At 41.0% G+C, this 27,364-nt stretch overlaps 1 long non-coding RNA gene across 1 annotated transcript in view; it reads left to right on the plus strand.

The window, feature by feature from the left end:
* Positions 1-640: 640 nt before the first annotated feature.
* LOC139077357 (uncharacterized) overlaps positions 641-27,364 on the plus strand; it is a 102,053-nt gene continuing 75,329 nt past the window's right edge. Inside the window, exon 1 of the long non-coding RNA XR_011529802.1 lies at positions 641-865. This is a non-coding gene — a long non-coding RNA (uncharacterized lncRNA). The remainder of the gene's footprint in view (positions 866-27,364) is intronic.

Raw genomic sequence — 27,364 nt, forward strand, 5'->3', positions numbered from 1 at the left:
ATAACTACTTCCATACGTGAGTTGGGAACACATTTGCTGTTATTGTTTCAATTTCCTTTCTCAGGAAGTTAAATGGTTAAAACTTGCAGATCTAAATTGTCTGTGAATAGCCATAAGAGGAAAAAAGCCCATGAAATAAGCAGATTGGGAAGTTTGTATGTATTTGCTAATGTAAACCCAAGCATTTATTAAACATTTAAAGATGATATTTAAATGAATGTTTCTTTTCAATATCATGTGACTAGAATATTAGTAGGTTTGAAAGTCTTAGACTCCACTATGGAGAGCTTTTCTCTTGTTTCTGGTGAAAGTCCAGAGAATCTAATTATTAAGCCTCTCATTAAAGGTAACTTAGGGGTTACAGGTCTGCAGGGGTTATATATATGCCTTGTTTTCCCTCTATTTCTTTTCCTTTATTCCCTCTACCATACTTCAGACACACAGTCTATTCACTTATCTAAGAGGTGATCTACTAATTTTCTAATTAGCTGTGACAAAAACATCAATAATAACATGTTTTAGAATTTAAAAAAATTGATGAATCAGCAAATACATGCATTTATTGTGGTAGACTATATCATTTTTCAAACTTTTTGATCCCTTCGCAAAGTCCCTCCCTGTTTCCATCATCTTCTTATAGGCAGAGTTTGCTTCCCTACCTCATTATCAGTTGGCCACATAATTTGCTGGACCAATGCAATGTGAGAAGAAGTGACAGAGTGCCAGACCCAAGCAGAAGTTTTAAGAGGCGTCGCATGTTTCTGCCATCTCTCAGACTCTTCCTGCTGCCACAAGAAGGCATCTCCCAAATAAGAGCTAGCTCTTCAACCAGAATGAGAAAACGGGTGACATAGAGCCACCGCAGGTAAACTTAAGCCTCTGCCTCATAACAAAAACCAGACATAAATGTGTTTGTTCTAAACCACTGAGATTTGGAGTTGTTTCTTACTGCAGCAAAGCTGACTAACACATATGTTAAAATGACCTCCGGTGTTCATAATGAACTAGAAACCTGCTGAAGCTACACTGAGTGACGTTGTATACATGGCAGTGGCTCTCAGTGAGTCATATAGTTTTATTATTTAATTACTGGTCTTTGAAAGCAGACCACTAAAAATGAAGTCATATTCTTATTAATAGTTAGATAAAAATGGGAGTTCATGGTCCTAGGTACTTCAAGGCTGCAGATTTTACCAACTCACTATTTTAAACCCAAATTCTATAGACTATGCACAGAATGCAAATGTTTTCTTTTGTATGTGATTTAATAATTACATTTCAATTCTTACATTTGGGGAGAATGTCCCTATTTTTCTTGTGTACATTCTTCTCCTGTTTTCAGTTTGCTTTTTTGGAATTTTTTTAAAGCACTTACAGAACTATCTATTTTTAAATAAAGACTTAAGTTAAAGGATAGAAAAGAGTATGTTGCCATGAAAGTAAAATACGTAAAAGCATGCAAAACGTCCTTTGCACATGAGAGTTTCTATTGTCAACAGAATTAAGTATTTCTCTTGAGTAATGTGAAATTACTTTTCAATTTTAGTTGTTTTCCCACACTTTTGAACCTGTCATTGGTTACTCTTTTTAGATTAGTATCTCAGAGAAGGCACATAGTGATGTCTTTATAAACACCTGTCGCTCATAGCAATATAGTAGCTGATTATTGAGTCATGAATAGAACCTCACCAGATTCTGCCCCAAAATACATTCCTGGAAGACAATATAAATGTTCCCTGTACTTCAGGTGCTATTCTAAGTCAACTGCACCACATCTTTGAAGCTGCCCTGATCACACCTGCCAGCACCAGTTTCTCCCACTGTATTACTTGTCCATATTGTACTCTGGTGTCATTACATTGGGAGTGCCTTGAGGGTGGGGAATGGCGCCTCAAGCACTTACATGTTCACAGAATACCTGAGTCTGTCAGAGAAGGAGCGTGATGAATAAACTTGATCGTGTGAAGTTTAGTATGTGGGTATCAGCTGGCTTTTATTAGGCTCTTATTAACTCTTTTCCCCTCATAGTAAACTCTTTGATGGCTGTCCTCATGTCACACCATTGTTGTTTCCCACAGCACTAGACAAACAGTCATGACTCAGCCAGTACTCACTGAATGTAATTGAAGTGAATTCAATGGATAGGAAAGAACAAAGACATGTCTGAGTCAGGCTTCATTCATTTGGAATTGAAACACAAATCTTTGGCCACTAATCTTGTCCTCCTCACCTCACTGTTTGGGACAACTTGCACTACAGAAATCCACCGTGAGCTGCTGAAACTATTTTTATTTTGCACACAAATTTTAAGCAGTGGAGAAAGAGAGGGATTTAGGCATTTTTGTTATTCATTCACACTAACAGCATGCATGGCTGGAGTTGCCCTGAGAGATTCTCCCATTATTATTGGGTATTGTGGCCATTATCACCCCATTCTGTAGCACAGATGTTTTCTGACTCCTATAATGGTACCTGGGTATGCAGGTGTTTTGATGTGTATTTCTAGCACGGACCCAGAACTAGAGAAGGCTGTTAGGGTCAGTGGAACAGAGCAGGGTATCTTCTACCAGAGAGAGATGAGTTTGAATCTCAGTTGTAGTGGTTATTCTTGTTAGCTTAGTGTCTTAGATAAATCGTGTAAGCTCTCTGAATTTCAGTTGCCTTGTTTATCAAATGGGAATAGATGTCTACTTCACACTCTTCTGGGAATGTTAGAGATGAGGTGATGAGGTGCCTGCCACGGTGACTGACACAGAGCTGGACTGTAATACATGTTAGCCTCTGTTATTATTTACATCTTCAGTTCCTAACACAATGTCTGGTATATAAGAAGTGCTAAATCAAATTAAGTTCAGTAAATGAAATCTGTTGGACCATTAACCAATTTCTGTTGTGATGACAGGAAAAGGAAGCTTGGTAAAACCATAGAGAGGTTCATTAAATGTGAGTTTTTATGAATTAGAAGAGGTGGAGAAGACTTTGTCCTCATAGCTATGTATGGAACATTGTAGTACAACTTGTGTGTCAATAGTTTATTAAGTATCTACCATGTGATTAGCACTTTTTCATGTGCTAATCCAACCACGGAGGATTTAAAAACAGGAAATATAGAGCTGGTGTTGAGCATTGGTGAAGAATTTGCCACCTCTGTTGTGGAATTAGAGAGATGATGGACAAGCATCTGAACCAGAAGTACCTGCTGTCACCATGCTTGAAATTCCATTCTTAGAAACCCATCCCTTTGTTCTTAATTACTGCTTACCATGACAATGCCATGTATTTGTGTAGCACTTTAGAGTTTATGAAGCACTTTAGCAGGAACTACCTTATTTTATTATTTTTGTACCAAACCAATGAAGTAAGAGGAAATTATTATCCCTATTTTGTAGATGATCATATAATTGGAAATTTATGAAGCCAGGAAACCTCGCTCCTGGTCCAGAGCTCTTTCCTCTATGGGCTTCCTAAGTCCTCTGCTAAAAAGAGAAATCTAGAGACGAAGATGTAACTTCTTATGGTGATAGCTGAGAGCCAAGTCCCCGAAGAATGTTAGGACAGTGACTTCATAATGTCAGGGGTTCTGGGAGGGGAGAGAGTACACTAAGGCATGTTCTTCAACCTTAGCACACTGACATTCTGCCTGGATAAGTTTTTGTTGTAAGGGCTGTCCTGTGAAGTGTAGGATACTTAGCAGCATTTTTGGCCTTTACCCATTAGATGCCAATAAGACCCTCTCAGTTGAGACAACAGAAAATGTCTCCAGACATTACCAAATGTTCCTTGGGCGGAGGGGTGGTATCACCCCAGTTGGGACCCAGTGCTCCAGAAAAGAGAGAAAAAATAAACACCTGTTTTAGTTTTCATCACAGCCAAATCTAAGTAGAAGTCATAGTCTCTGAACCAAAGCAGTTAACTATTTTTCACGGATATAGGTACAATTCTGCTTCTTTGAAACAGTTTAGTTGGTGCTGAAAGCTGGGAATACAGTGGGGATGGTGAGACATTTGTGCCCCAGGAGAAGATATGGCTGTTCTCGTAGGGAGAAATTTTCTGCTAGTATTCCAGGGCATAAGCCAAGTAAGACTATTCATTGAAACATAAAGAGGGAGAGGAGGGGAATGGTCCAGCTGAAATATTTCCAGGGTGTAACTAACGACACATTTTTCTCTTTTGTAGTATGCTATATAATAACCACGGGTGGCACTGCTGTTTCTGATTCTAAAACACCTTGGAAACTTTCTTGACATCTGCAGCACTCTGCTACTCAAAAGGGTGCATTGGGGGAGCATACAAGGTGATGAGTCTGGAGACCTAAGATTTCACGCTTTTTCAGGCATTAGTCACTATGGTGTAACCTTAGGCAAGGTACTTCACGTCCCTGGATCTACGTTTCTATATCTGAAAATGAGATTAACCTCAATATCTCCAAGCTTTAAAATTGTATGGTTTCCCTACTCTTACAACCACAACTAAATCACTATTATTACTGCCAGCAAGTAGGAATGTATGATTATACTGCCATGCACATCACCAGAAGTAATATGGTAATATTGGTGGTATCATTCTTGTAAAGTTAAAAAAAATGTTCTAATGAAGCAGATTAAGGCTACTTACAATATATGCATCCTTGGGCTCAGGAGGACTAGGGAGGAAATGATCTACTTGGATATGAGAAATGAAGTAGCCAGGGCATTGAAATCCATAACTCACCATGGTTAATGAATCTTCCTCTCCCTAACCCAACACCCCAGGCAAAAGATAGGCATTGGTACCTATTAAATAAGAGCTAGGAGAAAAGGAATTACAGTCAAAACCCTCTTAAGACATTTTCAAAGGAGCAGCCATTAAAACTTCTAAACCAGGAAATCATCCTTGGAGAGAAATGGAAAATCACAGGTACGGTGCCATGCAAATGTGGCCATTTAATAAATACTATTGGATGAGGAGGATGATAAGAGTAAATGCATGCTGGAGGGAAAAGTGGGAAGCAGGAACCTTTTAAGAGGTGGTTAATTTTTTTTTTACTAACTGCAAGTTTGTACTAGTGGAAATGTCATGTGACCTGAAGATGGAGATTCTTAATGGACTGATTTCTCTCACCCCAGATTTGGGCTTCGGCGGTCATTGTAGACACAGAGACGTAAAGGGCACATTTTTTGTTTTGGTGAGGGTAGGGAGGTGATGGGGGACAATCACTTTCTTAGTCGGATGCAGTCTTTGAAATGGAAAAGTCTGGGTTTCCCTTTCCTCATCTATCACTATTCCCCAATGGATACCAGCCCCTCTACTTCCCTCTGCAACAGCAACAATGAAGACATACAGACATGCAACAATTAAATTACTGATTTATTGATTAAGGAATCAATGATTGATGGTGCTACAAGAGAAAAGTTAGCTTTTAAAGTAATTATTGTAGTTACATCTAAGCCATCCCTCAGGAGAATCTGGAATGGGTGGAATTGGTTTGGGGACCCTTGTTACCCTCTCAGTGGAAGCATAGATATGGACAAACACTGGCATTCTCTGCCACATCTTACCCTTCCGTTCATGAGGTTTCCATTTGCTTCCTCCAGCCTAAAGCCCCATCAGTCACTGCATCCATCTTCACATCCAGGACCTCCAGGTGATGCTCAGACATCCAGTCAGGATGTGGTGATCGAAGAACAATAAAGGAAAATTATCTACACCCCATCTCCACTTAATAGAACATGGAGGAGCAAGGACAAGTTAATTGGAATATACTTTCTGTCATAGTCTGGCTCCCCAGGAAGCAGACTTTGAGACAGAATTTACCATGCAGGAGGTTTGTCAGGAAGGGCCCTTCCTGTGGAAGTAAAGGGAAGAAAGCAGTCTCAACACAGTCCTCAGCCAACGCCATGATGAAGCTGGGGAGCCTTTCAGAATTGCCCCAAGGTAGGGCGAGGAGGCTGGACCTTTATACCTGAGGTTGACCCGTTATTGAATTTGGATACTCTGGAAAGGGGCATGACCTTGGACAAAGTGTGAAGCAACTCTCTTGGGCTGAGACAGTTATTAAAAAGTATTGTCTGAAGGCTGCATTCAGCATTCCCAAGAGCTGGGGAATTAAATTCTTCAGTCCTGTAGTGGAATCCAGAAGGTGCATCACAGTGACTGCTACAAATTGCTGTTTAGGAAAGGGTGTGACACCACAGTAATTGGTCTGTAACAGCACTGGGAATTCTGGAAGTTTCTTTTCCCTATAGGAGGAGAAGTTATTTGATGAGGTCTCTTGGAGGAACTTCTTTCCATTTTTCTCCATGGTTCTGCCCTTTGGGGAAGTTTTCCTTGTTTATTATCTTCTATGTGTGTATCTGAAGTGGGTGGTGTGGAGACTTCCCTCCTTGGGGCTGTGTACGTTTTGAAGACATCTTCCTGTTCCTAAAATGTTGGGGGGACCAGAGGGGTTATTTTAAATCTTGAGCGGTCAGGTACTTTTAAAATCTAGGCGAACAGTTTCTTTGACAATGCAGTTCCTTAAAAATTTAATAAACCTCTGATCTATTTGTTTCCAATCGGTTCCATATGGCAGAAATCATATCCAAATTTCTTTTCTGGACATTATCCCCAAATATACTTTATTTATTTGCTTCTTTACTCCCATGCATCTATTTTCTCTCAATCTAATGCTGGTTATCGTAAAGATAACTGGCTTTAGTGGAAAGGCCAATCCTTTGCCCAAGGCTAGCTTTTAAGGGGCCTTTGTCAAAAGCTTTATCAATCTTACTTTTCTACTTGTTGGAGTGTAGAAAAAGTTGGTTATTCTAAAGCTTTAAAATATCGAATTTTGTTGTGTATTTTGTTTCTTTGTTGCTTACCAACCAAATTTCTCATGAGCTCATCTTTCTTCAAATGCCTTGCAAACGGAGCCATCAGTTGCCACCACACACTCTCACTGCCTTTCCTTCAACCGCTTCCCATAGAGTTGCCAATTCAGTAGGCACATGGTCTCCTTCTTACATTTTTCAAGTGACAGTTTTACCAAACACTTCACCACTGCATAATACAGATCAACAATCTGCCGTATCTGTTTCTTTGACATATAGTTTATATATTTGAGACATTTGTTTTCGCAGCATCTCACTTCAAGCTACCAATTTCTATGTTTGTTATAGTATGTTAACCGCTATTATAAACAACCCTCCAATCCCAGTGGCTTAACACTATGAAAGAGTCTTTCTCATTCATATTGCATCCGATGTATGTCAGCTAGTTCTCCTTCAAGCGCTGATTCAGATCTTTAGAATCAGCCTTCCATCTTTTGCTACCACCGTCTTCAATATATGGTACCTGAGATTCTCTAGGAAGAGAAAGAAAACAGGATGGAGCATAGGGGTTTGGGAAGGGCTGTTAAGCTTGTAAATGTCAGACATCACTTCTGCCCACATTCCATGTGCGACTCAGTCAAATGCTTCATTAACTCCAAGGAGGCCTGGAAGTATAGTTTAGTGTATGTCCAGGATAAAGAGCAGAAAGTGTTGATAGGCAGCCATACTTTGCTCCAGATAGGTTCAAGCAAGAATTAAGAACCAAACTATGAAAGGCCTCATAGTCTCCTGCTATGGAGACTGGGTAATAACATTGAAAAATAATTTAAGAGAAGTGACTGGAAGAAAGGGGAAAATAAAGATGAGTAGTGATGCACAAGAGAAGAGGATCTAAAAACTGACAGAAAATAGTCAGAATGGTACTGAAGAGTTTTATGAGAGAATGATGTTCTAGAAGCCAAGGGAGGAGAGTTTTTTCAGAAGTCTAGAATGTCAGATGCTACAGAGTGATCAAAATGGTGGGACAGTGAAAGGGTAGACAATACCAAGTTAGAAAGGTTGGGGTACAGCTAGAATTTTGATACACACACTTTGGAAAACTGTGTCCACTTGCCGGAGTCCAGCTCCAGCAGAGTCCAGGTTTCCTGAGGGATGGACGGTGTCGAAGAATGAGAGGTGGTGAGACTGGAAGTGAGGTTTCCAAGTCTGATTTATTCGAAGCATTCAAGCACTTATATAGGGTCCAAGTCACGTGTTTATGATTTCATGGAATTATCCCAGTACATAATTTGGGCAAACAAAATGGGTACATAAGCATATCTTGTTATAATATTAGCACAGTATGTCTATGAGAAGCAAGCAACCTTTATTAAATATAGATATTGACCTTTTCTATATGTCTACTAGGCGTCTAGATGTCTAAGACTGATTGCAAAACAGGGTGCAACGTCTAGACTCAGTTCCCCATGGGTTGAATGGCCCTAAGCCTCTATCTTTATTCCTGTAATAATGAAAGCAGAGGAATTGCAAAGTATAAGGGGACCAAGTACACACAGGCCCCTAGCTCCATCTGATCAAAAGCCATACAGGCACAGTGCTTGGGGTTTCTCTTTTACCATTAACTATTTTGTAGGGTTCCCAATCCTCATCATAATCGCAGTTCCTCTGTGTCAATATATTATGATATTTTTCTGCAACTTTATCAGGATCATGAGTTGTCTTAGGAAGGGGTAGTTTTTGCGTGCCTTTGCTCCTGGGTGGGTGCCACCATTTACCTCCTGTCCTAACAGGCCTAGGATAATATCTACCTCCTAGAAGGACCTGAGGAGAGAATGTTCTCTTTTGAGGCTGATTATTAGAAGGCTTCCTCCTTGAGGGCTGTCCAAGCTCCCTTTTCCGCCTCTCTAGGAGGGGGTCAGAACGTGTTTTCCCTTCAGGCTGTTGTTTCCCTGAACCCTCCCTAGAAGACCAGGTTACACCAGCTTCTTTCCCCTGCGTGGAGAGATTTTCCCCAAAATAACCCCATGTACAGAAAAAGAACAGCAAGAGCAATATTGCTAAGATTAGCAGCATGAGTAGGATCAGGAACGGCCGATCGCCATCTTCTGTGGGTCCGCCGTGCGTTCCCTCATCTCTCTCCTTGGGTAGAGGTTTAGAGGACTGGTGGGCGGCTCCTGGCATCTACTAAAGATGAAAGAGAAATGTATTTATATGTGATCCAAAAGACATGTTTGGATGTTAATAGCAACACTATTTGCAATAGCCAAGAACTGGAAATGACTCAAATGTTTGTCAATAGTAGAATGGTTAATAAGTTGTGGTATATTCATATATTGAAATACCATATTGCAGTAGAAATAAACATTATGAATAAATGTCACAAACAATTTTGACCAAAAGAAGCCAGACACAAAAAGTGTCTCTCACATTATTCCTCTTATTAAAATTTAAAACAGGCAAATCTAATCTATGGTGTTAGATAGATGGTGTTAAATAGGATAGTGGTTACCCATGGTGGGAGGTATAATCGGAAGGGGACCTGAGAGGTCTTTTAGGTTCTGGTAATGTTTGAGATTTGGGTAATGGTTACGTGGTGTGCTAGACAGAATAACACCACCCCAGAAGTATCCATGTCCTGATCTGGAATCTGTGAATATGTTACCTTACATGGCAAAAAGGATTTTGCATATATGATTAAGTTAAGCATCTTGAGATCAGAACATTAGCCTGAATTGTATATTTGTATATATACACACACACATACACATACATATATGTAGAGAGTGTATATACATAGAGAGTGAAGATATATGTATATACATATATATATTTGTATACTATGCTTCAGTAAAAATTTATATTAAGAAAAGGATGGGACAGGAGAATTATCATTGGATTTGACAATTAGCAAGTCATTTATAACCATATTGAAAGTTTCAATAGAGTGGTGGAGGTAGGAGCCAGATCCCAGTTCCTTGGAAGGTAAAAGGAAGTTGAGGGAGTAGAAAAATGGATGTGGACTCTTCCTTTAAAAGCTTATCAGTTATGGAAAAGAAAAGGTTATGGTTGTAGTTGGGAAGGGGAGGTGGGGTGCATTGGGGTAGTATTTTAAGGGTAGAGTTCTGTTTTGGTTGAGAGAGCCTTGAGCAATGGCTGAGGGGAAGAAACTAGAGAATATTCTTTCCAAGCCATGGAGTTAGGGCCAAGGATAGCATTTGGGAGATATGTTGCCATGTTGATTTAGCTCTAGTTTTGTTGTTACTCTGACATCATCTCTTCAGGGTCTGCCTTCTAGTCCACAGAACAGACTGTTTGGGCCACTGGACAGTCACGATTTGGGGTGACTGGTGGCAGAGTATTTGATTGTCTGAGGTGGCCAGAAACTACTGACCCAGTGTTCCGTAAGATCATGCTTTTGTACCTCTCTCAGATTTGGAAGGAGGGAACTTTGCTCATTAGTAGCAGAGATAATGTAGTAAATATAATACTCAGGTTTAGATGTATCAGAAGATAATTCAAATTATCTCACTTAACAGATTCCGGATCTGTTTAAATTCACTGAAAATCTGGATCAAATATTAGCTTTTCTATTACAGGGATATCAAATTTCAGATATGCTTCATTATGACTCAATTTCTTGGCACATGCTTAAAAAGCACCCCAGTGATCTAGTGCAAATGAATGTGGAACATATCCCAGACCATGCTTTGGTCAAAATATCCCCACCTCCCCTCTACCTTCTCACTCTGTTTTTTATTTTTTTTTTCTGAGTAAGATATGCTCCATATTGATATTCAATACAGATACCAAGAATGCAATTTATTATGTCAAACCGAAAAATGCCTGTGGTAATACAGGTTTTTATAGCTGTGGTTTTCTCCAGCTCGAATTGCTTTGAGTATCTGTGTGTCGGCAGAAAGTTCGAAGCAGGATGAATGCAGAAACCATGAGTGGACAAAAGACACCTTTAGAAACTACAAACCAGCAACCAGAAAGCCTTTTAGCTGTAAGTCAGCAGACTTTTATGTCAAGCTTGGCTGACTAATTATTGCTTATAATTTGCATTAGGATTAATTAACTAATTAGAGAGGAATGTCTGAAGGCAAAGTTATGGCTCTGCTTGTCAAGCTGAGGACTTTAATTATTCTGATATTTTTAATTATAATCAGCTGCTGAAAGAGTATTACATTGTCAGCTACTATCGCTGAAACTACGCTGGGCAGGGGAGCCCGAGGAATTGTGGGTCGCTGCCGTTCCTCCCACCAGCAAGGGAAAGGAAGACCTAGGCACCCATAGGAAGAAAACTTTCCACCTGCCGCAGTCTTTAAAACTGCACATAGAGCTGGGCAGACCTCAACAGTTCAGGTTGGTTTGCACAGGAAAGACTCAAGGAGAAACTGCTCCTGAGCAGAATGAGGAAAGCAGGCTGTGCCCATGTCTGGATGTAGTTGGCAAGGAGCTTTGTGAAGTGATTCTATTCATGGACTGCGCTTGGCCAACTTGACGTTCTCTTATGACTCACGGTGTCAGCTTCCCTGACCTCTATGTAAATTGTTTGATGTAAAATTGAGTTTCTGTGACTTTCTTCTTTTCCTCTGAATGGCAAATTAGGAGACATAGCATGCACATCCTGGACACTTCTTTGACTGTTCCAAAGAAAGTTGTTAAATAGTGTGCCTAGCATACAGTACTTGCTCAAGTGTAAAAATTTATGAATGAATTGTAACAAATGGGTATGTAATACACAGGAACTGGCAAATACAGACATGCTGGAACAGCAGCTTATTTCACAAGATATCTGGTAATTTCTGCTAGAATATCAGAAATCAGAATTAAACCCTTTATCCTGGACATTACAGTTAAACAATGGTCAGAAACACAATGGGCAAAACTGCCTCCAAACGATTCGTCAAAAGATGAGACATGGTAAATTTTTCATGATGGTTGAAGGGCTTATCTCTTCTCCTCAGATAATTACAACAAAGAAACTCTAAGCTTAAGTGATATGAAGGTTCTGAATGACTTACAGACCGGCAAAGGCCTGCAGATTTAATGTCAAACTGCAACATAAATGTTGTGCCAATTTCTTTTTCTTTTAAAGATGCCCAGGAGTGAATTCACAGTTCTCAATCACACAGACACTCTCTGAGAATCAGCAGTGTTTGCTTTGAGACCGTGGTTTGGGAATGAGGGCAGTCTATAGCCCTTCATTATGTCATATTCTGTATTTGCCAGTCTCTGTTTTCCACCTTTGTGAAGAGGGGAGCAAAAAGGGGACATGGCCATTCCTAAAATCATAGCCCAACCAGACTGGGAAGAGATCTTTGAGATGGACAGCAGTCTGTGTAGTGTGTAAGAGCATGGGTGTCCCTTTTTATTTATTTAACAAACACCTGCACAGCCTTAACTTGTGCCAGGCACTGTTTGAAGCCTTCACAAATGACCTTATCAGAAGCCCCCATATTCCTGAGGCACAGAGGTTATGGAACTGTTCCAAGGGAACACAGCCACCAGGTGAGGGGGCTGGGAATTGAGCCCTGGCCCCAGAGGCCATGCTCCTCACAGCTCTGATGTGCTGCCTCACTTGTGTGGGTTGAATCCTGGCCTCTCTTTCTCCTCTGTGTCCTCATCTGTCAATGGGGAATAACAACAGACTTACATCATAGACTTCTCGGGAGGATCCAGCAGGTAAGGTCTGTGGAGTATTTCTCACAGATCTGAAATACAGTACATGCTTAAAAATACCTTGTTTATGTGGGTATTAGGTCCAGCTCCTCAATTTTCCACACAGGGGAACCAAGGATCAGAGGTTAAGTGACTTGCCCAAGTTCACTACATCAGCAGGTAAGAAAAGAATGTTTGGCGCCCAATTCTCAGTCCAGGCTCCTGCCAGGGACTGCACCGTGCTTCTCAGAGTGACTAACTTGTCTCCCGAGTTGTCCAGGTCTTTCCCGGGTTCACCACCAACATTCCTGTATCTCAAGAGACCCCCTCAGAGTCATGAGACATTGGTCACCCGACTTCTCATGTCATAGAACTCGGCAGCGGACAAGCTGTCCTGCCTCTCTCCCTGACATCGGATTTCTTGGGAAAAAGCTCCCTGTGCTCGAAAGGCACATGCCGCTTTTAATCCCTTTGCACCAAACCTGGGGGAGAAAAAAGTGCTGCATATTCTAATAGCAGGCAGACCTTTTTACTACCTTAAAGAAAATGGAATTGGCTGATTTTGTCACTGCTTTTATCGAGTGTTCTTGTGTTTTGTATAGATAAAATGTCATAGGAGGTCCAGCACCTTGATAATGCTTTAGTGCATACTGCTTTACATTTTCAAAACACTTCAGTGCCATTATCTCACTTGGGCTTCTTTAGTCTTTGCAATGTTCTATCCCCATTTTGCAGATGAGGAAATGGGGGCTTGGATAGTGATGACTTTTGGTTAAGTCACAAACCTGGGCCTCTTACTCAAAGCCTAATGCTCTTTCGTTACCCTGTCCTAGCACGTGGTAGGATTTTATAATAAGGGATAATTCTGCCCACTCAAGCGGAGATAGTACGAGTAAGGCACTGACGTTGGTGCAAAATCTAAGGAGTCACCAAAAAACTCAGTAATCACGATCAATAATATTCCAATGTAATATCTGAAGAAATCAAAGTGCATGGGAAAAATCCATGATGAACAAAATGGCAGCATTTTTTGAAAAGACGGGATCGGACATCCACATGGAAAAAAATGGGGGGAGTGGGTGAAATCGGTATGAGTGGAAGGGGATCCAAAGGTACAAACCTCCAGTTATAAAATAAACAGGTCCCGGGGATGTAATGTACGGCATGGTAACTACAGTTAATAATACTCTACTGTATATTTGAAAGTTGCTAAGAGAGTAGATCTTATAAGTCCTCATCACAAGAAAAAAAGACTTGTAACTATGTAGGATGATGGATGTTAACTAGGCTTATTGTGGTGATCATTTTGCAATATATACAAATATCGAATGATTATGTTATGCACCTGAAATTAATATAATGTATGTAAGTTATACCTCAATAAAAATAAATGAAAATTAAAAATATCCTTAAAAAATAAAAATAAAAAGAGAGGATTTGATATCCGCACGGAAAAAAAATGAATCCAGACGCAGACATTACACTCTTCACAAAAACTATCTCAAAATGGTTCATAGACTTAAATGGAAAACACAAAACTAAGAAACTCCTAGAAGATACCATAGGAGGAAACTTAGATGATCTTGGGTATGGTGATGTCTTTTTAGATGCAACAGCAAAGACAAGATCCATGAAAGAAATCATTGATAAGCTAGACCCCATTGAAACTAAAAACTTCTGCTCTGCAAAAGACATTATCAAGAGAATTAGAAGACAAGCCACAAACTGGGAAAAAATGTTTTCAGAAGACATATCTGGAAAAGGACTGTTATTCAAAATATGCAAAGAACTCTTAAAACTCAATAATAAGAAAAGAATCCGATTAAAAAGTGGACCTAAGACCTTAACAGATACTTCACCAGAGAAGATATACAGATGGCAAATAAGCATATGAAAAAAAGCTTCACGTCATATGTCATCAGTGAAGCGCAAATTAAAACAACAATGAGATACCACTATATACCTATTATATACCTATATAACTGGCCAAAATCCAGAACACTGACAACCCCAAATACTGGTGGGGATGTGGAGCAACAGGAACTCTCATACATTGCTGGTGTGAATGCAAATGGTACAGCCACTTTGGAAGGCCGTTTGGCAGTTTCTTACAAAACTAAATATACAGTCATGCACTACATGAGGATGTTTCTGTCAACAGCGGACCGCATATATGACAATGGTTCCATAAGATTAGTACTATATAGCCTAAGTGTGTAGTAGCTATACCATCTAAGTTTCTGTAAGTATACTCTATGATGTTCACACAAGGACAAAATCAACTAACGACACATTTCTCAGAACATGTCCCCATCATTAAGTGATGTATAACTATACACTTAGCATACAATCCAGCAATCATGCTTCTTGGTATGTGTGCAAAGAAGTTAAAAGCTTATGTCTACACAAAAACTTTGCACAAGGATGTTTATAGCAGCTTTTTTCCTCATCGTCAAATCTTGGAAACAAACAAGATGTCCTTCAGTAGGCGAATGGATAAATAAACTGTGATACATCCAGACATTGGAATGTTATCCAGTGCCAGAAGGAAATGAGCTATCAGGCCATGAAAAGACATGGAGAAGCCTTAAATTCATATTACTAAGTAAAAGAAGCCAATCTGAAAAGCCTACATACTGTATCACCACAACTATATGGCATTCTAGAAAAGGCAGAACTATGGAGACAATGAAAAGATTAGTGGTTGCTGGTAGGGTGGGGAAAGAGGAAGAGGCGGAGCACAAGGATTTTTAGGGCAGGGAAAATACTCCGTATGATACTATAATGATGGGTATGTGTCATTGTACATTTGTCCAAATTCATAGAATGTACATCACCCAGAGTGAACCTCAAGGTAAACTGTGGACTTCGGGTGATTATGATGTGTCCATGTAGATTCTTCCTTGGTTAAAAAAAAAAAAAAAGATGTACCATTTTGGTGAGTGATGCTAATAACGGAGACGGTGATGCATGAGTAGGGCAGGGGGTATAGGGGGAATCTCTGTACCTCCCTATCAATTTTGTTGTAAACCTTAAATTGCTCTAAAAAAGGTCTTTAAAAACCCTATTAGGATCCAACCTTGTACTTGTACAACCTTGTGTCACTCTCATCACCCTAATCCTAGTTTTGCACACAAGTTCCTTTCCCTTGATGAAGGAGCGGCATCAATTCCCTTAGTGCATTGGAATAGAAATTCAATTAATTAACTTCATTTGTTCAGGGTTCAACAAATCTTCTTCATTTGTTTTAATTTTTGTTTATTTTCTAACTTAATTGCCTTCCTGGAGCATTTTTCTCTCTGTCAATACCTTTTTTAATAATACTTATAGAACCCATTTTATTTCTGAGTCATATATGAGTAATTCTCCAGAACCTGGACTTCCCAGGAAAATGTGTTGTCTGTCCTAACTTAGGCCCCTGTAAACACAGCTCACCCAGCATGGGCACGTCTGTGTTAAGGGTGCTGGGGTGAATACAGGTGAAAGAGATCATGTGCGAGAGTGGAGGCTGAGTCTTGGAGAAGTATGAACTGTGAGTACGACAGCGCTTATAGGGCCAGAAGGTTTGGGGGACTGGGAGGGTCATCATGAAGGTGGTGGCAGCAGCTCCTCTGGCTGCAGGTTCTTTCAGATGTTTATGATTTGGAGTCTGCCTTACAAAGAACCCTTCTGCTCCAAAAGGAAGTAGTGTACTCACCAGCAGGGGCTGGCCAACTGTTCTTGATTAGAGCACATCTGTGGCGAGTATTTGAAGTAAACTTCTCTGGAAAAAGTGTACACGTTTATGCTCTGGTATGCCATTTGCATCACACTGGCTCCTCGGCAAAGCACGTTTAAAAAAAATCTCAAGCTGGCTGCTTTATTTCTTCCTCACCAGTCAGCATTCTTTTGCTTGAAAGGGCTTTCATCTACAAGGCTGCCTGTACCCACCCACCTCCCCCACCCCTTAGGAATCAGAAGCCACTTTGTCAAGCTTGGGCATCAGAATGAACAAAACATAATGAGATTGTCAATGTTCATGACTGATGCAGATTTACAGCCCATGATGCAGATGTGGGAGACAAGTGTGGACATACCTGTATTTTTTCCTAATAACAGCCGGCTGATTAGCATTGTTTTTTTGATTACGTGATTAATGAAAATAGAGCAGAAATGAAAATAGGGCAGAAAAACAGCAATATTTTCACCTGAGAGGAAAACAAGTCCTTCATTCCTAGAACACCAAAAGAGAGGAAAATAACAGTGTGGCTTTTTTTTTTTTTAAGGGGGAAAATAAAACAGAAAAAGATATAAAAGGCAAACACACACACATGCATACACACAGATAACCCTGACACAAAAGGCACTGAACAAGGACAGTGATTCTCTTTACTTGAATAATGTACACAGGAAGGTCGTTTAGCCCCTCTGACTTCTTACTGTACTTGCAAGAGAAATGCTTATCAATCCAGGACGACTTTTGTTACCAAGCATGGCTGTGAAGGGAACTATCCCGCAAGAGTAAATATTTTAGGAAATGGGTATTTCTTTAAGGTCCTCAAACAATCCATTAATCCTTTGGTCATTAAGTGGACCAGCTCATGAGTCTCCTCACCGTCTACAGTGAGTTATCGTCCTGTGCTCTCACCCTGTGGTGCCTCCGGGGTCTATGTATGTGAACAGTTATTTGCCTCTATGCTAAGTGGCCCCAGACACCTTATGTTGATTTCAGTAGTTTTTAAATCTCCTCAGTTGATAGCTGTCACTGTTGTCAACATTTCATTGCCCTCAAATTGTATGTGTCTCTGCACGTCTTCTAAGCAATCACAAATATCTCTTCTGATTTATTCATTTCTTCTACCATGGGCTGCTACATCAGGCTGCCCAGCTTTTAGATTTCTGTCTAAAACGAGGCGCCAGGAAAGGTCTTTTCTATAGAAAATGTGCATAAGCTTTAAGTCATGAGGTTAAGTCCAAACTGCTTCCTCATTATGTTCCGGATAGCTGAGAATGCCAGAGAACTGAGTTTCAAGTAACTAGGATGTCTTGCATATGTCATCTCTCCAAGATCATCGTAAGCCCCAATGTGGCAGGGACCCATGACTTACAAGTTTCTGAATTTCTATGCTCCCCAGAATGGATTTTTACACATAGTTGGACTTTAATGAATGTGTGTTAAATGGACTTTCTATGCCTCAGTTTCCTCACTTGTAAATGCAATGGACTTGGCCTTATGAGCAATTCCCTGGGAAACAGGGACTGATAAAAATAAGTCATTCTAGTGACAGTATAAGGATGGCGAGTCTTTTTTTTGTTCTTCATGAGGGTATATCAGTCCTAATTCTTGGTGCTAAAACAGTCTTTCTTTTATGAAATGATGATAGTAGGTGATTCTAAAAATGTCTTTACTGTGATAAAAGACTACATTGACAACCCAATGTTAGTATCTCAAATGAAATGAAACAAAACCGTTATTAGCTTATAAAAACCTGTTAAAAGCGTTGAACTAGAGCAAAAATCCAATCATAACGTTCTACACATTTATACATCTGGTTTTTTAAATAAATTGAACCATGTCAACCTCATCAATTTAGTATAGAATGAATATATAAATAGGCTTAAGAAGGATTAGTTAAATTCCCTAACGCATACTTACAGCCTGCAAATTTCTTGGGGGACAGAGTTTACTTATTGCAGTCGATGTTGTGAAAGTCCCCTGAACTTTCCAGGCTTTTCCTTGAGTTCCTCAGAAAGTCAGAATACAGGCCAGGACAATCAGCTGTCTGACCCTGGAGGACAACTCTTAAGTTTCTGTAAACATTCTGTCTCCCCTCATCCCAATCCCTGCTCCCGCTGCTGGTTCAGAGGAAGGTGTAGAAAAAGATTGAAAAAAGACTGGAGGAAAGGTGCAAGGAAGGACGGAGAAAAGCATTATTTTAACCTTTTGGATGTCTGCAAGTACCCTTGCTTAAAACTCTAGTTCAGGCATTTTCCACACTTGCGAACTGTCCTTGGTTTGTAACTTGGCTCTGTTACTCATTGCTCAGTGACAGTTGACACGTGTCACATGGGAAGTACTTTGTGGGACAGCCATACTCCAAGGTGGGGCAGAACTGCTCAGCAAAGATGATTCATTTCTCTTCAGTTCTCTCTTCTGCCTCCTAGTGCGGAAGAACCACATTTGTCTCTGAGGATGCGTAGAGGAGAAACCCTCCGCCTGCCTTCTGTCTTCTCTGCTTTATAGGCTGCGGCTTCCTTAGAATTGCTCACCTGAAACCGGGGGCTTCTGCAACTGCTGGCAAAACACCTTTCTTTCCCTTCAGGAGATTGTGAGGGGCTGGAGCCGGAAAATGAGTGTCAGGGGCAGTTATGAAGCCCAGGTGGCCGCAGCCATAGACACCACTGTGGAGGGGATTCCTGAGCGGTGCCTGGGACGTTACCCACTCCATCGTAGTTTAGGGCTGCGTGCTCAGAAAGCATTTGAAATCCTTTGGAGGAAAGGCTGTGTCGTCATTAGGGAACATTTTACTGGGCTGATTTTCTTTCATGAACTCTTCCACTCTTCATTTAGAGAGCTACCCAGTCATGACATTGATTCGTTTATTCATTCAAACTGTATTTATTCAGTGTCGAATGTGTGCTTTGTACTATCTGGTAGGACCTAGAGAGAAATGAATACCCAATAACATGAGAATCGGCTAAAGGATAACCAGGACTCCCACACTGTGCTACAAGCATGGGCAGCTGTGAGCGTGTGTGTGAGTTTGTGTGTGTGTGGTAAGTAACTGCTGGGGATGAGGATAAGCAAGCATGGAAGGCTTCTGGGGAGGAAGTATGGAGTTAGGTATTATAAAAGTACAGGACTTTGTGCTGGACAAGGAAACGTGGGAGGGAAATTGAGGACTGAGGGAATCACATGCATGGAACCATAGAAGTATAGGAACATTTGCAACTAAATAGATGCATCTGGCTGGAATATTGGATGTGGGTTTACTTGAGCTGGTAGGAGATGATGCTGGAAAGGGGATATTTAAGGCCCCACATAGTTCCGCAGGTTCTCATCCACATGAATGAGAGATGATAGATTGAGCAGGCCCATTTCACCTCTGTTTTCTGCTCTTCATCTGAAGCATGAAGGAGCAGAAAAGAAAGGGGCTGGAGGGAGCTACCCTGGGTTACATATGTAAAGGTCAGTCACTGAGCTAGCCCCTTTATATGTTGTCTTAGTCAATCCTCACAACAAGTCAGACAATTATGAAATATCCACATTTGACAAATGTGGAAACTGGGTCTTGACCACAGCCACACAATCAGCATGATAGTCTTAGAATTCTACTCAGATTGTGTAGATTTAAAAGGCTTTCTCTATTGTTGCTTCTGATGGCTACTTTCAAAACAGATTCATGATCCTCTTACACATGAATATAAAAATTGGATTAATATTATGGACTTGGTGAAAAAATGTGGACTGTATCCCACAGACAACAAAATGGCACTCAACCCACAGGGACAAGGAAGCTGGGAGCTCCAGTGGGACTGCCGAGGACTGCCACCGGCTGTCTGACGGCGCCTGGCAGGAACAGAACTCCATCAAGCAGGAGAGAAGAGAGCAGCAGATAGCCGGCTGCAAGCCCCGGAGAAGCATTCCAAAATCAGAGGATTTGCATAGTAAAATTGAAAGCATATTTGCATTCAGGAATCAAACGCATGCATTACCACTGTCCTGGAAATAGGCTGACTCAGACCATACGACTAAATAAAAGAATAATGTTTACTCAGAACTGATGTACTTGTTTAAAAAGTTAATGTTTTAAGCTTTCTGCCTTCTAGCAAAACCTCGCTAATCTAATTAGAGCTTTCCAACCCCACTTGGCCTGCAAACAGGCCTGCAGTGCATTGACTGCTCAGCAGACAGGATGGACCCCGGGCCCTTTCTCCTTACCCCCTCAGCTTAAAAAGTTCAGCTCTACCCTCCTTCCCATTGCCAAATGTTTTCTTCTCATTTCTAAGCCAGCCACTAGGCACATTCCGGCACTTTGCACTCGCTAGAAACCCAGGAAGTAAGGTTATTCGGGTGATAGGTCTTCTCTCAAAGACATTCTTCGAACACCATGTGATGAACAGCACATGTCTAATTGCAAAGGCAAGAGTTTAGCAGTAGAGGGGTTTTATAACGTTAAGACCACTTACAGGGGAACTCTTAAGACTCCCCCACCTCAGACTTCAGTAAGTTAGTTCATTGGAAATTTTTGCCTGTTCTCAAGTTGCTGGCTAGTTCTTATTGTCCGGGGGACTGGAGGGTATTGGGCTGGAGAGGTTATGGATGATAAAATTTAAGGTTGAGGTGGAATTAATTAGACATAATCCCATTCTAAACCTAGTTTGCTTTTAATCATTCAAGATCCAGGAAGGAGCGAGCCCAAGGGTGTTATAAAAAATCATGAAATACAGATATAAATGCAAGTCTGTGAAGTTTCCCTGTGATTTACACAGAACAGGAATTAGTCTGGCTGCAGTGGTGTCTGGGGATGCTGGTTGAGAACATGGGTGTGGGGAGCCCTGCGTTATTCCTTCCCAATTCCCATGGCTGCTGACTTTGGAGATGATGAAGGAATGGAGCAGGATTGGTATTAGGGGTAGTAATTATGAAAATTTGTCTTTTGGGCTCCTGCAGTTTCTGACCCCTCTCCTATCCACCTCTTACCTCATGTTTATGAGAGTAGTTAGTGAAGGCGTGATATTCTCGGTTCACAAAGGAGTCACGTGTGACACATAGTAGTTAAGGAGTTTGCTGTGTAGCATCACACAGATATTTCACACCAGAGGTGGGATTAAACAGTGAGCCCCGTTTTCAAAGCCCTGGATGTTTGGGCTACTCAATGTAAGGAGTCCCTAAGGGTCTTCCTCTTTCATGATGAGTTCATAGAGGTGACATGGAGGGGAGGCAAGATCATGACCATCTCTTCCTCATCTCAACGCCGCTCCCCACCTTTGAAAGGTTGAAGGGTGTGTATTTGGTGTCTCCAGGACAGGACACTGTGGGACCTGATGTTTTGCATATTTCCATCTTTCGATTTCAGAAGTTGGTGCACAACCCTTTGACCCTCTATTAGGGCTGAGTAGCCTTATCCTGTGTCCACATCCATGGGGGCACTTGACACCTGCGTTTATAGACACATAGGGTATCTTTCAGCCTGGTGATCTTATTTCTTCCAAATCTCGCCAAGGTCTGAACCTGACATCGAGTTTTGGGGGGTGAGGAAGGGTTACTCAACAGTGAAACTAGCAGTTTAAAAAGATTAAAATGAAGCAAACGAAACCAGTGTATTGTTCAAAACAAATATAGTGGAGGGAACCAGCTTATTTCCTCAAGCTTTTGCTCAGACTTATCAATGTTGAGTAAATTTTTTGGACGTATTCTGATTTAGCTCATTTCTTCACGGTTTGCTTAAGTCAAATTTTGTTGTGTCTTCCCCTGAGAAAAAAGCTGTGATCCTGTTTCCTACCTGACTTCTTAATTACACTCGGCCTGAACGCAGCAGTTAACATTGCTATTATCTCATGGATCACATGCCGGGTTGCACAATACTTTCATTGTAACTGAGAAGTCAGCCATCACCCAGTTACAATATAGAGAGATTATATCAAAAGTAATGTTTACAGTGTACTAACAGCCTCATAAAGATAAACATCGGAAAGTCATTTGAAAACCTAAATCATTGTGTCAGTTCTTAACTTTCCATAAATGGCTTCCTTATGTATTTGTCAGTGCTTTGGTGTGCATATATTTACCAAGACCTTCAGCAGACCCTGCCTCTGACACATTCAGGTAAGGGTGTGGGCGTGGCCTGTGGACACAGGAGAACAGTTGGTTCCACAGGCCATTCCCTCTACTTTCCTTTGGATCCATGGCCAGACTCATAGGAAAAGAAGACTCTTCCAACTTAGAAGCTAAGCAGATTGTTCAAACATACTCCCCAATGATACGTCTGAAGAGTCTGGTTCTGTCTGTGCTTATTCTACCTGGGAAAGAGCTTGTGAGGCAACATTTTGACTCAGTATTTGTGCTCACATTTCTAAATCAAGAGGAAAAGAAAGTTGATTCAGGACATTGCAAGTGCCCACATTTCCCAGGGGAGCAGTTAAGAGTGCCGGCTTTGGGGTCAGAGAGACTTCAGATTCATTACCAATTCTATCACTTGCTAGCTCTATAACCTTGGATAAGTTACCTAACCTCTCTGAGATTCTGTTGCCTGGTATTTTAAATGGGAACTATGAGAATATCCCTTGTGTATTTGCTAGGATTGAATAAATGCACATAAAGCGCCTATCCCAGAGCTCAGTACCAAGCAAATGATCAATAAAGGTCAATTAGTATTATTATATTTGCCTCCCTGGAGGACCACCTACAGAGTTGTTGCAGAGAATAAATATGATAATACCAGCAAAAGCCCTTAACATAGCCTTTGGTCCACGTTGTTAGATTTTCTGGTATGGCAAGGGGAAAAAAATCTGTATTCATACTCAATTCATGGCTTTTAATTAGTGAGTAAAATAAACTCTCTCTCTAGTTTCTATCAGGATGCAGGTGTGAGATTCTCTTTTAAACGCCCTTCTCATTTCTGTTTGCCATTCCTTTGTTCTGACACATTCTGGGTAGATGGGCGCGTTTCCAAAGCTGAAATGTCTGGGTTTGGTCAAGAGTCAAAACTTTGTCTGTAGTTTATCTTCTGATGGCTCAGATTATCCCAGGAGACTAGAGACCACCCTGAGACTTGAGTTTTGGCGTACAAAGTAAACTAGCATCCTCTGTAGATGAGCACCCGAGTACCAGGAATATATGCCTATTGATGCGTAAATATATAAACAGGCAGAAATCCAGGACTCTTAGCTGGTGGTAAGTCAGACTGAGCCTCAAAGGCCAACAGGGCTGAGAGAAATTTCTTATGCAGAGCCCAGAGGCCCTTAGGTTGAACTTTGATAGGATTTCAGATCTAAGCACTCCTTTGCAGGTAATAATGCCACCTGAAATTTCCATAGCATTATGTTCTTTTCAAAGAGCTTTCACATAAAATATCTTATCACAACCATTCTGTGATGTGGGCAATGCAAAGGCTCTCATCCTTGCTTTGCCTTTGGAAGGAAATGTAGGTTCAGAGACATCAAGTGGTTCCAGGCACACAGTGAGTTAGCGATAGCCTGCAACATGAAAAGGAGCTGCTGTGGCTTTGGAGAAATAGTACTGTTGAAAGAAAGGAGCCTGGAGGAGAGATTTCCTGCTGGAATGGCTAACAGTCAAAGAGAAGTTGCTTCTCCTTTCTGGGTTGGGGCCTCCTGATAAAACCAGGGTTATCTCTGTGCTCTATTGGTTTCTACGAGCTGTGCTGATGTCTACTGATTCCAGCCATTCTTTCCTACCTCAGGGATCCTCAGTTCACTTGTGGTTCCCATTTCTGATGGGAAATCCTTCCTGTGACTTTACACCTACCAGCTGCTGCCAGTATTGCTACCTCTATGAAAAGGTTCTCACACTTTTGCATGTACTGGACTTATCAGTAGTGCTCCTTAAAAACGAACTATGGATCAAACTTGGAACCCTGATATAAAAGACTCTTGATAGGAGTTTGTGTGTATGTGTTATGGATTCAGTGGTATGTTGAAGCTGACTTGCAAGAACTTATTGAGTGCATCTTTTCCCATCTCTACCTTCTGTGGCATAGTATCTTGAAATTGACTATGGTGCGAGTTTTTGGCCCCTGGAAATCAGCAAGTGCTGCAAGTCAGCCCTGCTCCCCTCATCCCAAGAGCCGGTTGTTAAACATTTACCAGCACACCACTGACTGGTTCTGTTGAGTTCCAAGGATATACTTAGTCCTCAGATAATTCTAACTGGTGCCTGTAAGTCATAGGTGGGATACTTGGGCACAAAGACCATTACCGACAACCTTGATTGCTTCATCCTATTTTTCCTCCTGGAACAGAAAAAAATGCGATTTATGCTTTTCCTTTCCAAGGGCACTTAATTATGTAGGTTTTTTATATTTCTAGCATATGTTGCAGCTTTTTCAATAATGAGAATCATTGAGTATCTACTGTGTTCTCAGACCTATTCTAGTGAATAAAGTTAAAAACTGGCTCTTTGGAAACATGCACAAAATTCTAAAGTCTCTAATTCCTTGGAAATTTCACAGAATCGAAGGCCATACCATGTAACTGGAGCAAAGTGAGGGAGAGGGAGAATGATCCAAGTTGAGGTTGGCCGTGTAGACAGAAGCAAGTAAAGAGTTTGTATTTTTTATTTTTTTTAGAAAGATTAGCCCTGAGCTAACATACACCGCCAATCCTCCTCTTTTTGCTGAGGAAGATTGGCCCTGAGCTTACATCTGTACCCATCTTCCTCCACTTTATATGTCGGATGCCTGCCACCGCATGGCTTGATAAGCAGTGTGTAGATCCGTGCCCGGGATCCAAACTGGCGAACCCCAGGCCACCAAAGCAGAGCATATGAACTTAACTGCTAAGCCACTGGGCCGGCCCCAAGAGTTCGCATTTCATTTGAAGTTTAATAGTAAGCTCTATTAATCCTCAAGCAGAGGAGGCATGTTCGGATTCACGTTTCAAGAGGATCACTCTGGTTGCTGTGTCAGAACTTGTTGTAGAGGGCAAAAGGGAAATCTGGGTGATGAAACACATTTTTTTTCCTTAAATTTCTTCAGAGAAGAACTTTCCCCTATTCCCTTTGACCTTTTTAAGCACAAATTTCTTCCTCACAACTACAGGAGTCTGCATCTTTAAGCCAAACACTGGGGGAGAATTGCATCACCGGAGAAGAGGTGAAATCACTTCAGAAGCACTCAGAAGTGGTCTAAAAGTTATGCTTGTATAGTACTTTCTATTTTTCAAGATACTTGGTCTCCTTTGACCATTAGGCCCAAGCCCTAGACTTTAGGCTAAGACATTAAACTACCCAAATAGAACCAGTCAATTCCACCATCCAATAGAACTTTCTGCAATGATGGAAATATTCCATATTTACATTCTCCAATATGTTAGCTATTGTCCACAAGTGGCTAATGGGCACTTGAAATATGGCTAGTGTGGCCGAGGGGTTGAATTTTTAATTTTATTTAATTTTCATTAGTTTAAATTTAAACAGCCGCATGTGGCTAGTGGGCTACCATATTGGATGGTGCAGCATTAGATCCTCTATGTTGCTGTCCATGCAAGTGACCTCTCTGGGCCCTAAATTTGGATAATAATACTTACCTGTTAGAGAAGTGAGGATTAAATGACTCATGTAAAAGCATAAAGCTTGGTGCCTAGCCGCTGGCAGGAACACAGGGGAAGCTGGATTTAGCGGTACACCAGAGCATGATTGAACTGGCTTGTAGGAGCCAGTTGTGTGCATTTCTTCCCAACTCTGAGTTCATTGACATCACACTCAGTCATGGTGGCAATATCTACATCATGGAAATCAGCAAAACCACTACCAATCAGGGCTCCCAACCCCTACACTCAAGCCAAGAGCCGGCTGTTAAAAATTGACCAACATACTACTGGTTGGATGCATTTACAAGTTATGTTGATTTATAGCCATTTCTACTACCAGAACTTTAATTCTTTCATGAATCTTTCTCCTTTTAATTATTTTTATAACCTTGTTTTAGTATTCTATTCCTTTCCTTACCTGGCTTTCAGAGCCTTCTTTGCTTCTTTGTTTCTGCTGCCTCAGAGAAGCTTCTGCTTAAGGAAGTCTGTGCATCTTTGTTCTTTTCATTTTTCCTTTAACTCAACCTGTAAACTTTTAGTCATTCCACTTTGCCTACTCGTTCTTTCCTGTGGAGAAAGCAACCAGCTGGCTATACAATTTAGTCACGATGACACGTTCCGAAAAAAGCCCAGGTGCTCTGTGTGTGTCTCCCTCTCTCCACACCCTTATCTTGGGCAGGTGCGCTCCCTTCAGTCCCAAGCTTTTGCATTCACCAGCAAAATGTTTTGTAAAGTGTTGCAGATTACATCTCTGCTTTGCTCCTGTCTTCCATGACCAGTCATTTTAACTGGTGTTTCATCTGCAAACAAGGTTAGGAAGATTACATGTTCACATTATTGGTGACTTTCTTCTGTCGGCAATACGGTTTTAAGATAATAGCCCTAAAATTTAAAGTAGCTAAGCCTCATCTCAGCCTGGGACTTAGTAAAACTTCTGCAGATAGTTTACTAGTTAAAAGCTTGAAGATGATCCCGAACGAAGACCTTTTGCCTTTAAAACTGCCCAGAGCCTGTTTTGACTTGTGAATACTGATCTCTACCAACAGGTTAACCCTGATTGACTTCCCAGGTGTGATCCCATCTGGGTGAACTCTAAGAAATTTTTCCTCATTGATTTTCAAAACATTTTTATTTTTTATAGCAGTAGATCCTTTCTTTAAAGATAATTTCCTTGGAAATCCAGTATATAAAACAAGCTGAGTTTTTCTGGTTTTGTTGTGGGCAGCAAATGTAGCCAGAAGGAAAGGCTTCAAATAAAACTATTTGGAAAGCATTGATGAGCCTCATTATTTTGTTAAAAGCAGTTCTTCGCCAATATTATACATCCATTCTGTTGGTGGGTAGTCTTTCTAGACTGTACTAGATTTGCCCTTGTAAAAAACCATAAGTCTTGGGGTCAGCCTGGTGGCGCAGCAGTTAAGTCCGCATGTTCCACTTTGGCAACTGAGGGTTCACTGGTTCGGATCCTGGGTGCAGACCTGTGCACTGCTTGGCAAGCCATGCTGTGGCAGGCATCCCACATAGAAAGTAGAGGAAGATGGGCACGGATGTTAGCTCAGGCCAGTCTTCCTCAGCAAAAAGAGGAGGATTGGCAGCAGATGTTTACTCAGGGCTAATCTTCCTTAAAAAAAGGAAAACTATAAGTCTTGGTTTCCATGGCTGATGCT

This window comes from Equus przewalskii, chromosome 19 (genome assembly GCF_037783145.1).
Source record: "Equus przewalskii isolate Varuska chromosome 19, EquPr2, whole genome shotgun sequence".
In the NCBI taxonomy this organism is placed as follows: domain Eukaryota; kingdom Metazoa; phylum Chordata; class Mammalia; order Perissodactyla; family Equidae; genus Equus; species Equus przewalskii.